Raw genomic sequence first — 13,425 nt, 5'->3', positions numbered from 1 at the left:
CTTAACATGGATCACATCTTTCCATTTAGGCCAAATCTCTCTACGTTGGCATTCATTCATCAACGGAGCGTGGTTCGATATCATCGGACTCAACAAACTCATGCACAACGAAATGCGCAACTACATCATCAATTATGATGGAGTTTTTATCCCACATCTCATGTACACTAGTGTAATTTTCATAGAGCTCTATATTCTCAGGAATAGGTTCTGATGTTGAGGCGTCCCCCAACGATAACCATAATCTGGAAGATTTTCATGAGACGGATTTTGAGCTTGATAATCAAAGGATTGGAATGTGCCAAAGTATCCTTCGAACCCATGGGCCTCCCACGCATCCTAGCTGGGGCTATGGCCTATAACGCCAGAGTGCCACTCTCTTTGGCGTTGGCGCCATGCCTACCTCCGTGTAGGGTGGCGCTACGTCCTATTGTACGGACGTCCTTCCTTGCAGGCATATTTGTAGCAGATGTGTGATCTCGTCACTTTAATAGGGATCGAGATGAGACATAGTGGGGACAGACCACGACAATTCCTATCGTTCCTGCTGAACATTTGTGTTCTTATCTCTCCCTAACGACAGGAAGACTGTCTCATCAAAGTGATATTCGCAAATCTAGCAGTAAGGAGATCGCCTAGCAAGGGCATTAAGTGGCGGACGATTGTTGGAGTCTCAAATCCAACGTAGTTGCCCATTCGTCTAAAAGGACCCATCACTGGGCGTTGTGGCGGCGCAATTGGCACATAAATGACACACTCAAATATGCGTAAGTACAGTACTTGTACCCAGTCACTAGCTGTAACGCAGAGGTAGATTGAGTGGCAGTGGGTCGTAGACGAATTAGCATAGCTGCATGCGATATTGTATCACCCTAAGCGGATGTAAGGAGATTGGTGCGCATTACCAATGTCCGGACTACCATCGTAGTTGCTTCCGTGAGACCATTTGGGTGTGTACATGGGAATATGATGTCCAACATCAGTCTCATTGCAGTATACATCGAAAGTCTTCGATGTAAACTCTCTAGCAATGTCAAGTCCAACTGACGGAATAGGATGATCCGGGGAGTGAGCCCGTTGTCATATGATATTTGCTAGGAGTGTAGCATAAGCAGCATTACAAGTGGACAATGGCACAACACTTGACCATCGTGTTTGCATGTCAACCAACATCATGAGATATTTAAACGTCTGCAAGTTGGTTAAACTAGTCCACAGAATCCCAACGGATTCTATGTAAGAACATAATTCATATCCTTTGCATAGGACGGTCTCAGTCTTAATTTCCCTAAGGAACAGGCTTTGTAAATTGAGAGGGGGGCCTTAGAAGCAACCAATGAGGATTTTGGTTGGACCTAAGCGTCTGAAACGCTATGTGAAGCAAAGTTGGTGATTGCAGCATCACCTAGGGCGCCATCATCATGATGGGCACCATGGCGTCATGGATAGGGACTGTGCCAGCCCTAGGCTGGTGGTGGACTGCGGTGGCGCTAGAGGCAGCGGCGATGGTCACACTTAGTCTAGGAATCAACTTTTTGATTCATTCTTCGTTTCGCTCGAAAGAAAAGATGTCGATGTGAAGTCTTTAGTAGACGGATCATCATATCATAACTAGGATGACCTATCATGTCGTGACAAAGTCAATATGTGTCTAAATCCAAGAGATCTTCTCTCATAACTTTATTGGATTTAATAGCTCGAATAGTGACATAGAGTTCACTAGAGAGACACATAAATTTCTCTAAGATGCGCCTTTGTTCGCAATCATTAGAGGTATTCCAAAGGAACTCATTTTCGTTCTCTACATGCGTTTTCGCATGGAATCCGTTGGCTATTCATAGGTGCGATTTGCCTTATGAGCGTAGAAAGTTTCTGTGACAATAATCAAGGTGCCATTTGGCAAGGGGAACTTGGGCTATTCCATGTCCTTGAATTAATATTGATGGACTAGCCATCGTAGTCACAAAGTCATATGCTCATAATCAAAATTTCGAGTCATAATGAAAAGAAATCGAAATTTTATTGATAAGCCAATGGAGTTACATCATTGTCTCTTTGATCAAAGAAAATCTAATCCAAAATGATAGCTAATGCAAAACAATGGTAGTCGTCTAACTTCTTTCGGTAATTCCAAAATAAATGTGACCAGGTGAGTAGAGAGATGTCGGTGGAGCAAGGCTCGCTTAAGTACCAATAATCTCATAACCTTCCTAGACATCACACTTACTTTGGGTGAGCCTACTTTGAAGAAAGACTAAACCATTGACATTTACTACAAAGTATATGGCAATTGCCTATTACATCTCTTGGAAAAATAAAGACTTAAACAGAATTGACGATCTACTGATCCCAGTCAGATTTGTAGTCTTCAACCCCTCACTCTAAATCATCTTCTTGATCTTCTTATTCCACATAGTGAGCTTCTCTTGCTTCACAATATGCTTTGTAGGCAGTGACAATTTCTTCACGAGCTCTACAAATGTGTGCCCAATGACCAGATACTCCACATCGAGAACATACATCTCTTTGCTCAGACTCCATTGATTGAAGCGCTTTGAAAGCGTCATTTAGATGGCTCTTAGTGTTGGTGGCGCCACCAACAAGGCCAGAGGCGTTGCCTCCATCTCTCTTTGCACGTTGACCTTTTCGGTTCCGTGTTCGCCTATTTTGGCGGTTACCTTCCAAGTAGAGCGATTATATGGACCAGAACGTCCAGAAGTATCCCTAAGATTAGGGTTTCGCTCTTGGCGCCCTCTCTTAGGGGCGCGACTATAATTGGATTCCGGAACATGCTTTGTTTCCACGGATCTCGAATTACAGTTCTTCACAAGGATGTTGTCATGTTTTTCAGCGACATTCATAGCTCCAATGAGCTCATGAAACCTTGTGATCCGTCCTGCAGTAACATCGATTCGATAGTTCTTAGTAACCATCAATGCAGAGACGGGGAAGGTAGAGAGAGTCTTCTCAATCAACATCGCATTTGTAATCTCTTTACCACATAATTCCATTAAGGATTTAATGCGAAATGCTTCCGAGTTGTAATCAAGAACTGACTTGAAATCACAGAAGCGGAGGCTATGCCATCTCACTTCTAGGTCAGGAAGCAGGGAGTCACAAACGTTGCCAAATCTTTCTTCGAGTGAGACCCACAGCCTTCTGGGGTCCTCTTCATTCATACACTCGTACTGGAGCGAATCATCCATATGAGTAGTCATTAGGATGATGACTTTCACCTTATTTGCCTCTAAGGCTGCTCTATTTGCTTCTAAAACTTGAGCTTGCTCAACAGTTAGAACATCCTGGCTAGGCTTGATAATCGTATCCAGGATTCCATCGGCCTTAAGATGTTGGCGGAAATCACAAACCCACCTGTGATATCCAGAACCAGTTGTTCCCAATGGAGCAAAGTCCAATTTGTTCAGGTTACTCATCCTGAAAGAGAACAAGAAAAAAGGTTAGTTTCGGAGCGGAAAAAGCTACCACTAAAACATAAAAAATTTCTGAGCGTAGTCGATTCCAAGAAATTAGGGATTCCAAGAGATATTGGATTAGATCGAAACAACGATGTATGCGGTCGATCGTCTTCTTCTAAACAAATTCTAAGTTTGGAGGACTCTACGAGCTCCAAGCTTGGAGTGAGCAGGAACCCCCACAGTTCGGCTTAATTAGGTCTCCCCTATGATGAAGAAAAGAGGGGTAGAAGAAGGGAGTTTGCAAGTCCCCGAGAAAAAGAGGAAAAACTCAAAAACGGGAACTTTTAGTAAAACATACCTGTTCGGATTGCAGAACGTATTTGGTCCTTGTCGTAGGATTGGAGACGAGCTTCAGTCCTAGTGCAAGCAAGCAGACTTGTAGAATTTCAGCGTGGTTGCTGAGTCGCGGGGGTCGCGGAATCGTGGAGTCGCGAGGTCGCTGAATCACTGAGTCGCGAGGCCGTGGGTCACGATATCGAGGTAGCGAGGTCGCGGAGTCGCGAGGGCTCGGCAGGGGCCTGTGTGGGGCTGTCGGTAGATATCGACAGGGGCAGGCACAGAGGTGCGCAAGTCTCAACAGATGTGTGCAGGGCAGGCATAAGGCAGGGGCAAGTCTGATTTTTTTGACGGTCGGTTCTGGCGGATTTCAGCCTGTGCTAGTGGTCCTGCCGCCTGTTTTGGGCTCCTTGAGGCTAGGGCTTCGATATGTATGGTGGTGGATGCTGAGATTTGAAGGCTACGAAATTAGGGTTTCAGGGTTAGGGCTTCGTGTTTAAGGAAAACAGAAATTGGGAGAGAATTGAGTCGTACTTTCATTGATAATAGGGGTCTCTTTATATAGAGGATTACATGACATAGAATCAGAGTTCTACAAGGAAACATAATATTACAATTGATTGGATATCTCCAATATTCTCCGATATTATCTCTTATTCTAACCCTATGACCACTAGGTCAAGTAACCTAGAGTTTGGGCCAGACACATATTCTGGATTTACTTGAACAATATCATTTTTTTTTTCATTTTAGGTAAGTATATTATAATAGTTTTTATTGACTAAAACGGAAAAAACACTCTGTTAGGATTTCTGACTCTAGTTTTTTTTTTTTTTCATCTTACCGTCATAATTCGGATATGGTGGACAAGGTCTCTGCTCAGCTCACACCCACCTTTGCCATTTTTGAGAAAGGGGAGGTTTGTTTTTTGTGTGGGGGTGGCGTTGTACTATCAAACCACCACTATGTGGTGGGGCGTTTGTTATTTTCCAAGTGTCGGGTGGATTTAAAAGTTTTGATGGGCACATTCTTGTCAATCTGGAATTTGAAGAACATGCTTTTAATCTGAAAGTAGAGAAACAAATTTATGCTCAAGTATGAGCGGTTCATAGGGTTTTGTAGGGTGTGTGGACTATTGAAACACTCAATTCCAGTTGTGGGGTCCTTCGATCATGGAGGATTCTGATTCTACTTATGTTGTTGCTTCTGCTACAAACCCTAGCTCTGTGGTTAGGGTTTCGAGGGTGGCGGTGTCTCGAACAGTGAATACTATAGGTAGTTTGATTGGCAGTGATTCGGCTCTCTAGCCAAAGCTCATTTTCCTATCACCGATGTTGAACTCTTTCACCACGCTGATGTCTTTTCCTCTTCAGGGCACCATTGCACATCCCTAACATTGCAAGTGGCGAGGTTTTAGGTCCCGATACAAGGCAAGACTCCAAAGTCAAGTGAAAGTGGAAGGATGGATACAATGCACTCTTATGGTATTCAGGTTTCGGAGACAAAGCGTGTGACAGAGGCGGCCTTGATAACCTAGGCAAAATGTTCAAGGCATGTGGTTCCTTTTCAGCCGGTACTAATTGATTTTGACTCTACCTTAGCTCTTGCCTCCAAGGCTAGGCCGTTGTGGTCTCACCAACAAAAAAAACCAAACTGGGTCGTCCGCATGGCATTAAAAATAGGTCTAAGAATGCTTCTGAGGGTGTTGTGGCAAAAGGTATGAAGCTGAGAAAGAAGAAGTTGCATATGCAGGTTGACTTGGCTGCTCAATTGGAAGGTGCTTCTAGGGAAGCCCCTTTGTGTTGGGAGGTGCTAGAAGATTTATGAATAAATTAGGGTTTGAACTTGACCAGATTCGGTTCAAGTCCTATCAGTGTCAGGTTATTTGGTTAATTTACACAAATGTCCAAGGCATCTTTACTTGGAGACTTTTTAGGTTTTTAGGTTCTCTAGGAAGTAACTCGATTTTGATGAGCCTACTAAGGGTGGGTTACTGTGTATTGTTTGCCTCTCGCCACCTTTATTAATCGATGACTCCTTTTGCATTATATATATATATATATATATATATATATATATATATATATATATATATATACATATCTTATCCAGAGCGGAGCTCCGCTTTGAAATTAAAGTGTGAAGTTCGAGTTTTGGGTCACTTTTCGGTCGCATATCCACATCTCGACCGTTCAGTTTTTAGGCACTAGTGTATAGATCATCTCTGCAAATTTTCAGCCAAATTGATGATCGTTAAGGTATCTAACTCGCTTAAACCAATGGACGGACTGAATATGTCAACCTGAACCGTACTAGCTTTAAGGAAGATATCAATGCCTTAACGATCATCATTTTGGCTGAAAATTTGCAGAGATGATCTATACACTAGTACCTAAAAACTGAACGGTCGAGATGTGGATGTGCGACCGAAAAGTGACCCAAAACTCGAACTTCACACAGTTAATTTCAAAGCGAAGCTCCGCTCTGGATAAGATCTGTATATATATATATATATATATATAGGCCGGTTCTGAAGCGGACGTCCGCACTTTGTTAAAGTGCGGACGTCGATGCAGCAGGCAGCTTCCAGGCAGCGGCCGCGGCGCGGGGCTGGCCGGAGGCGTCCCAGACCTCTTCTGGGCGGCGTTCGAGGTCGGAGAAGGTCGGGCTTACCGGTTTCTGGGCAGCCACCTCACCTGCAGTTGCAGGTTCTGTGCAGCACAGCAGAACCGTCGTCGGCGACTCCACCGGACCGCAGACCCCTCCGCACGACCCCCAGCGTCCCTCAGGCAAGCCCCGCCGCGCCGTCGCCGCTTGATCGAGGCCGGAGGAGCGACGTCCGCACTTTTTCTGGGTTGCGGACGTCCTCTTCAGAACATTTTCGTATATATATATATATATATATATATATATATATATATATAGGACCCTTTTCACAAAAGGGTCCCCTTTTTGGCCATTTTTAGGGATTTATTGTGGGACCCACTTTTTTTTTTTATCACATATGGATATCTGGACCGTTCAATTCTCCATGAGTATATCACTTCTATAAATTTTCAATCAAATTGATGATCGTTTGGGTATCTAACTAGATTAAATCAATGGACGAACCAAATCTGTCCAACATAAACTGTTCATGTTATATTGTAAATCACAGTTATGAATGCCTTAACGATTATCAATTTGGCTGAAAATTTACAGAAGTGATATACTCATATAGACCAAAAAAACAAAACTGTCGAGATGTAGATATGTAATCGAAAAGTTTGTGTAATAAACAATCCCTTAAAATGGCCCCAAAAAAAATCTCTCACCTAAACGCCCATATATATATATATATATATATAATAGACTTGGAGTGCACATAATCTCTTTTTCAAGGAAATTTTCACACCGTCAGTTCACAATGTACTCTTTTTTTTTTTGAAAGGAAGACGACAAACTATATTAAGTGAAAACTAATGAGTACATGGAGCGATGCACAAAACATCGAAAGAACGCAATAAACATAATGAGATGCACAAACGCATCTGTAATGAAGAAAAAACAATAAAACATAATTAGATGCACAATCGCATCAAGAATAAAAGGTAACCAGGTAACCATGTGACTTAATGCCGTAAGGCATTGTTGCACTGCATATGTCACTGAAGCAGTGTAATTAGGAGAGTAACCGTAACTGTAACGGATGATAGGACCACCTAAGAGAGGCGATTCGCTCACCAAGCGATCGAAAGCGACCAAGGGTACCAATACCAGAACCTCGGATTTAGGCAGACGAACTCTTAAGAACCAGAACCAATACCAGAACAATATGAGCAGCTGTTTCGGATCCAAAATCCGAATTAGGGAAACACCCGGGTCCCAAATGCGGATCCAAATCCGACCTGAATACAAAATCAAGTCTGCTAAAGCAAACATGACCAACATCCAGGCCCAATTGAAACAGCCACAAAACCAAGCCCATACGAAAACACTCTGGGCACCCGAGCGGCTGGGCACCCTTCCTGAGCCACTCCTCCACGTCGCCGGGCCGCACAGCCGGGCCGCCGAGACAGACCGCCGCGCCTTCAGGGTAGCATGGCAGCGACTAACCCGAGAACACTACAACCAGATGGCCTGATCGAGATGCCTCTCGCCGAACGAACCTGAACTCAGTGCCTTTATCCACCAGAGGTCAAATCGCCGCCGCCGGAGATGGTCTGATCGCCGTGACTCCAACCAACGTCGAAACCACACGGCATCAACCCTACTAGCCAGAGAGCATACCGGAAAAAGAGAGCCTGGATCCCAAATGCGATTTGGATCCACAGATCCGCAAAGGATTCTCCTTCTCGAACCTGCCGGAGGACGAGCAATATCACGCCAACCAGAAGGCGACCACAAAGCCCAGATCGAATCAATCTGAGGAGGAGTGAACGACCTCGCTTCAACACGGGTCGAGGACCTCGACTTCTGGAGAAGAGCAGAGAAAAAGGGGGAGACGGCCTGGACCGTGCTCGATAGCTGCGACACCAGGGGAAGTGCCGGAATTTTACTCCATCGGAGATGGAGGAAGTTGCAAAGACGCATACCCATGGCGGCGGTCTCTCTAGGGTTCATATCACCAACTCCTGATGAAAGAAGACGTCTAGATAAGTCTTCTCAGACTTTGGCCATTTTGTCAAAGAACATAGAGTTAGTTCACAATGTACTCTTGTTAGGAACGTTTGCGTCCCATCCACAAGGACCATTGTTCAAAAATTAACACCATTTAAAATATGACCAAACTTCCAGAAAAGAGAGATCATATTGGACAAAAGTGAAATAAAAATGAGGATTATAAATGAATTTCGGCTTTTTCTTATTTCTTAAGAAAGAATCATTCTCAAAGATGCACATTCAAAGAAAAAGATTTCAATCATCGAACCGCAAAGCATATGAAAAAGAGTGTTATCGGCATACATTACATGGTATTTATATTTTATAATTATATAGAATGGTGTGACGAATGAGGCACGAGTGTCTGTGTGCTGCTATATACTGTCAGTTGGAACGGTGGTGTTAGAATCTATCTAACCGACAAACACCACTGGAGCATTTAGGCATATGTTTTTCTTCTTCTGCAACGAAAGCATGCATGAACCCCCATAAACTCAGAATAATAAAATGTAGTTCACTGCTTGGGCACCCTATAGGATTCTTGAGAAAGAATGTGGGGCGGAGGAACGTCTTGTAAACCTAGCTCACTATCTCTTTCAACTCTACGTCCATTGAGACACTTGTGAGAGCAACGACAGATTTCTTTCGTCGAAGACATGGAGATGTGAAAATCCTCTGTTACTCTTTTTCAACAAGGTGAATCCAAACTACCAAGACCTGCTCGATTTTGAATTAAAATTAGGGTTGAATTAGGTGGAAAAGTAGTTGAACTAATGCTCATATTGAGATGTTTATGAGCATTAATTCAGAATTTAAATAAAAACATCTCAATGTATTTACATTATTGAATTAGCTATTTTTTGGTAGAAAAGTTTTTTTTTTTTTTTTTTTTTGAATAAATGCTAGAAAAGTTTTTGCTAGCCGGACTTTCCAATTCAACGCTAAACCAAATTCTCTCTCCAAAAGTTGGAGACCTAATTAAAAACTCCATTTGATTGTGCTCCCAGTGCGGGGTTGTGTGCTTAAAAATTGAATGGATTCAACTGGAAAGAAGCTAGATTGAGAAAATATAAAGTAATTTAATTAAGTGAGTAAGCGTTTGGACCATTGGTGAAATTGCAATCTGATTTTTCATCCGTTGGTCACATTATGGCCAAAAGTATTCTAGCAATTTTGGCTCAACAATTTTGATTATTTTGTTAGTTTTAAACAAAAGTTCTAATTAGGCATGAAGAGGAGGCAGGCCATGAAGCACATGAAGGCAGATATTATGAATTATATTCTTGGCGTAACAAATGTAAGTGATCAATTAGTCGTGTGAGGCACGTAATATAAGCTAGCTAGTGTGTGCGCTACTGCTAATTGGGCCGTTGCTGTTGTTCCAACTCATAAAAGGGATCTATAAAGCCATAGATAAGAAGGTGAGCATGAAGGTGGTGTACGAAAACTAAGATATTCTTTTTCTTTATTGTGACCTATCCTACTGCACTGATCAGTTTACTGAAAAATCAAAGATCATGACAAACCAAAGAATATGTGTAGAGATCAAGAGAATAATGCTATAGTGGTTACTTGTAATCTCATCTTTTATATATAATACTCCACATGCATACCCATTACGCAACATCAGTTCATCCCTTCATCCCCATTTACATTAGAATCGACAAGATTTATAACCTTAATTAGTAAAATATGCCGAAATTTTCCGTTAATTAATTAGTCCTGCTTAGTTTTATATGAAAAAAAAAAAAGTTAAAATATCTAACTCAAAATTAACTATAAAATCTATTTTATGGTTAATTTCTAAAATGAAATCTATATATAATTTTTTTTCTTCAAATTGATACCGTTTTTAAACTAGTACCTCTACTTTTAATTCTGTTAAATTTAACACTTATTGAGCGAAAAAATGTGAAGAAATCATTTGTCTTAGTTCATAAGTTAACCAAAACCACATTTTGTTGCTCATCTAATTAATTAACTTGATCAAGATGTGAAAATTTCTTATCGATCTCTTGTAAGTTGGAATAAAGTATTATGGATCTAACTTTCTTTTCATCGTGAAAACTCATAAACTCCTTGTCCTTTTTTGGGCATCATCAACTAGTGGTGTTGACCCATAATATCCTTGAAGTATAATAGCATGAAACGGTGCCATAATTTATACGCACGCAATTTGAAAAGAGCAAGCTAAGATAGCTCAAAATATGAGTGGTCAAAGAAACTAGAAAGCACCAATAGAATACATAAAAAGATTTATCGCAATTTATATTTGATGATAGCAACATGTGCGAGCTATCACTCCACTTGCTTGGAGAAAAGTGGCCCAAGTGAATTGAACTGAATCGAAGTCGACGAAGTAGTAGTAGTGAAGTCGAGGGGACTTGATACTCACTCCACTTAGTTATAACAGTTGAGATGTCACTGCAGGAAATTGCTGAGAATTGAATTGAAGCTTAGCTTTGTGATCACTTGTGAGCCACTCGAGCAAGTCTTCTTCGATCTTCTACTGCAACCAATTATTTCTAGTGACAGATTAATTAAAGCACGTCCTCATAAAATAATGAACAATACAGCTACAAAAGAGGCCAACCATGCATGCCACCTCTTCTAATTTTTAATTTTTATTGGTTGTCAGTGACCTAACTGTATTGCGATTTGAAATTAATTGGTTAAAGATGATCCAAGAATACTTTCCAAAAGTCATGATCATAGTCTGGTGGGTAGTGTTGTACGCTCTGCCAGGACACTCTCACTTACAGATTAAGCATACCATATGCACTACCACATTTATTTTGCATACTAAAGCTCCTACACTGTTTTTAAGTACTGTTCATCACTGTTCACCTGCAAAATGACGGTTTTGTCCCGCTTTTGACTGAAATTACAATTCTGTCATATCTTTCTTTGTTTTTTTTTTTTTTTTTTTACAATTCTGCCATACCCTTTTATTTTTTTAAAGGAAAACGTACAATTCTGTTTTTTATTTGTAAATTGTCATAAATCATTAAAAAAATTATTTTTTGTTGTATCTCATTTGTTGCTAATTTATTATTCACAACAAGACAAATCATATTCTAGCGCTGATGTTTTAGATTGCGATATTCATTTATTACATCTGAAACTTAGAAAAAGAAAAAAACAAACCAGCAGCATCGCGGGGGTCAATCTGCTAGTATATAATTAATTCTCAAATACTAATTAACATATTGAAATAAGTTTCTCATTTTCTTCATCTAAGAGTAGAGTATTAATAGGTAAATTTACAACTTATTGTTTCAGCCGAATAGCTCTGAGGTACATATAAGTGACCACAATAAGCCTAATATGAAAGTGACAAGGGACTATTGTGTTAACCAAACAGTGTCTAGAAACCCCACGCGCCGCACGCATCGAAAGACTCTTTGTGATCTCCAATCTCCGTCCAGCGGCACTTCCTTGGGATGTTATCGCCGGACGGGCATCTAGGCGGCGTCACTCGACACTGGACTGACAGATTCTTGGTGTTGTACCAGGGAGGTTTAAGGTTCAAGTTCTTTGGTCAAGGATGGTGGATGCGATAGCAGCAGACAACGAAGTCTGCGTCTTGTTTTCGCTAATTGGTCTGGAGATGGTAGAATGGTTGGATTGGGTTCTTGAGTTGGGCAGCGGGACGAGCTTCTTCCGTGTTTCATTGGCAGGTCATATGTAGGGGTTTCGAAGATGTGGATGATCTGGTCAGATCAATGGAACGACAGTTTTGCAGCAACGCTTTGCTCCGACGACGACGGTTGTCCGGTAGGGATGGTGCGAAGGCAATGCAAGCGCAGAGGTTGTTGGTCTGTTTGTGGGTTGCTGATCCATCTTTGATTGGGCTAGAGTTTGGGTCTTAAATCTAGTTTGTCTAGCACCTATTTTCTGGTGGTTCTAGTGGGTTTCGCCCTAATCTAGTCTTTTTTTTCCTGCAAAGGGTCTTGGGTCTTTGAGACTTAATTCTTAGTTTCTCTAGTTGTGCATCAATTGAGATCTCTAGACAACTAGATTTACTAGTAAAGGGATAAATTAATAAAATTATGTATTTTCTTAGAAAAAAAAATATGAAAGTGACAAGTGATGGAAAGTCTTGCTACCACAATAACACAGATATCTAAAAAGTAGACTGACCGGAGCTAATTTTCATTCCTTCGATACTAAGGCCCCGTTTGGGATTGCTTCGCTTTTAAAAAAAATCAGCTTTTGTTCAAAATTTTAGATTTTATTGTGTTTGGTAAATAAATAAAAAGCAGCTTTAATTGAAAGTTATAGGTCACTGGCAGCAGATTTTAGAAGCAGCCCAGAGGTTGCTTTTAGAAGCTGCTGTAGATCAAAACACACTTTGCAGTTATTTTATGTACTGATAGCACTTTTAAAAATATTATTTACCAAACACGAAACTGTTTTAATTCACAGCTGATTATTCTCACAACACAGCAGCAGCAGTTTTTTTTTAAAAGTCACAGCAATCCCAAACTAGCCCTAAATTAGTTAGATAAAACTCACTTGAAAGGCGTCTTACATAGATGGGTGATTATAATTCTTGTTATAGATACTCAACAAATAAAAGTAATGAAGTACATATATGTGGCACAGATTAATGTAACGCAAACAATTAATAATATTGGGTATTTGGGTAATGTTCTCTTGCCATTTTCATATGGGAATTGCAAGGAAGATGCTACACTATCAACTATTATCAATTTACATATTCAATTGATACCTTCTAAATGCTTCATGTTTGTAACTTTGTACCGGTAGAGAAGCAAACGCAGCTGCTGATGCTGCTGCGCACCTTGCTTCACGGTTCGAGAGCTCTTTGAACTGGGTTGAAAATCCACCTCCTTCCTTGCTTCATATCCTCCAATCTGATGCTGTTGCTGCTCCCCCATGAGGGCTTGTTCACGGGTTTCAGCTTTCTGTTTTTTCTTTTGTTCTGTTTCTTTGTTTCCAGGTTACAATCGTCAAAAAAAAAAATTAAAACAAAACAAATGCTTCATGTTTGTAGCTCATAAGCGTA

The 13,425-nt window shown here is 41.0% G+C and overlaps 1 long non-coding RNA gene across 1 annotated transcript; it reads right to left on the bottom strand.

The window, feature by feature from the left end:
• Nucleotides 1-10,620: 10,620 nt before the first annotated feature.
• LOC133728075 (uncharacterized) lies at nt 10,621-13,425 on the bottom strand. Its single transcript, XR_009855602.1, has 2 exons — nt 13,129-13,425; nt 10,621-10,902 (listed from the first exon to the last, which is right to left on the bottom strand). It is a non-coding gene; the product is annotated as an uncharacterized LOC133728075 (long non-coding RNA).

Source organism: Rosa rugosa, chromosome 2 (assembly GCF_958449725.1).
Source record: "Rosa rugosa chromosome 2, drRosRugo1.1, whole genome shotgun sequence".
Taxonomy (NCBI): Eukaryota; Viridiplantae; Streptophyta; class Magnoliopsida; order Rosales; family Rosaceae; genus Rosa; species Rosa rugosa.
The sequence above is the reverse complement of the archived record's forward strand: the minus strand, read 5'-3'. Positions and strand labels throughout refer to the sequence as shown.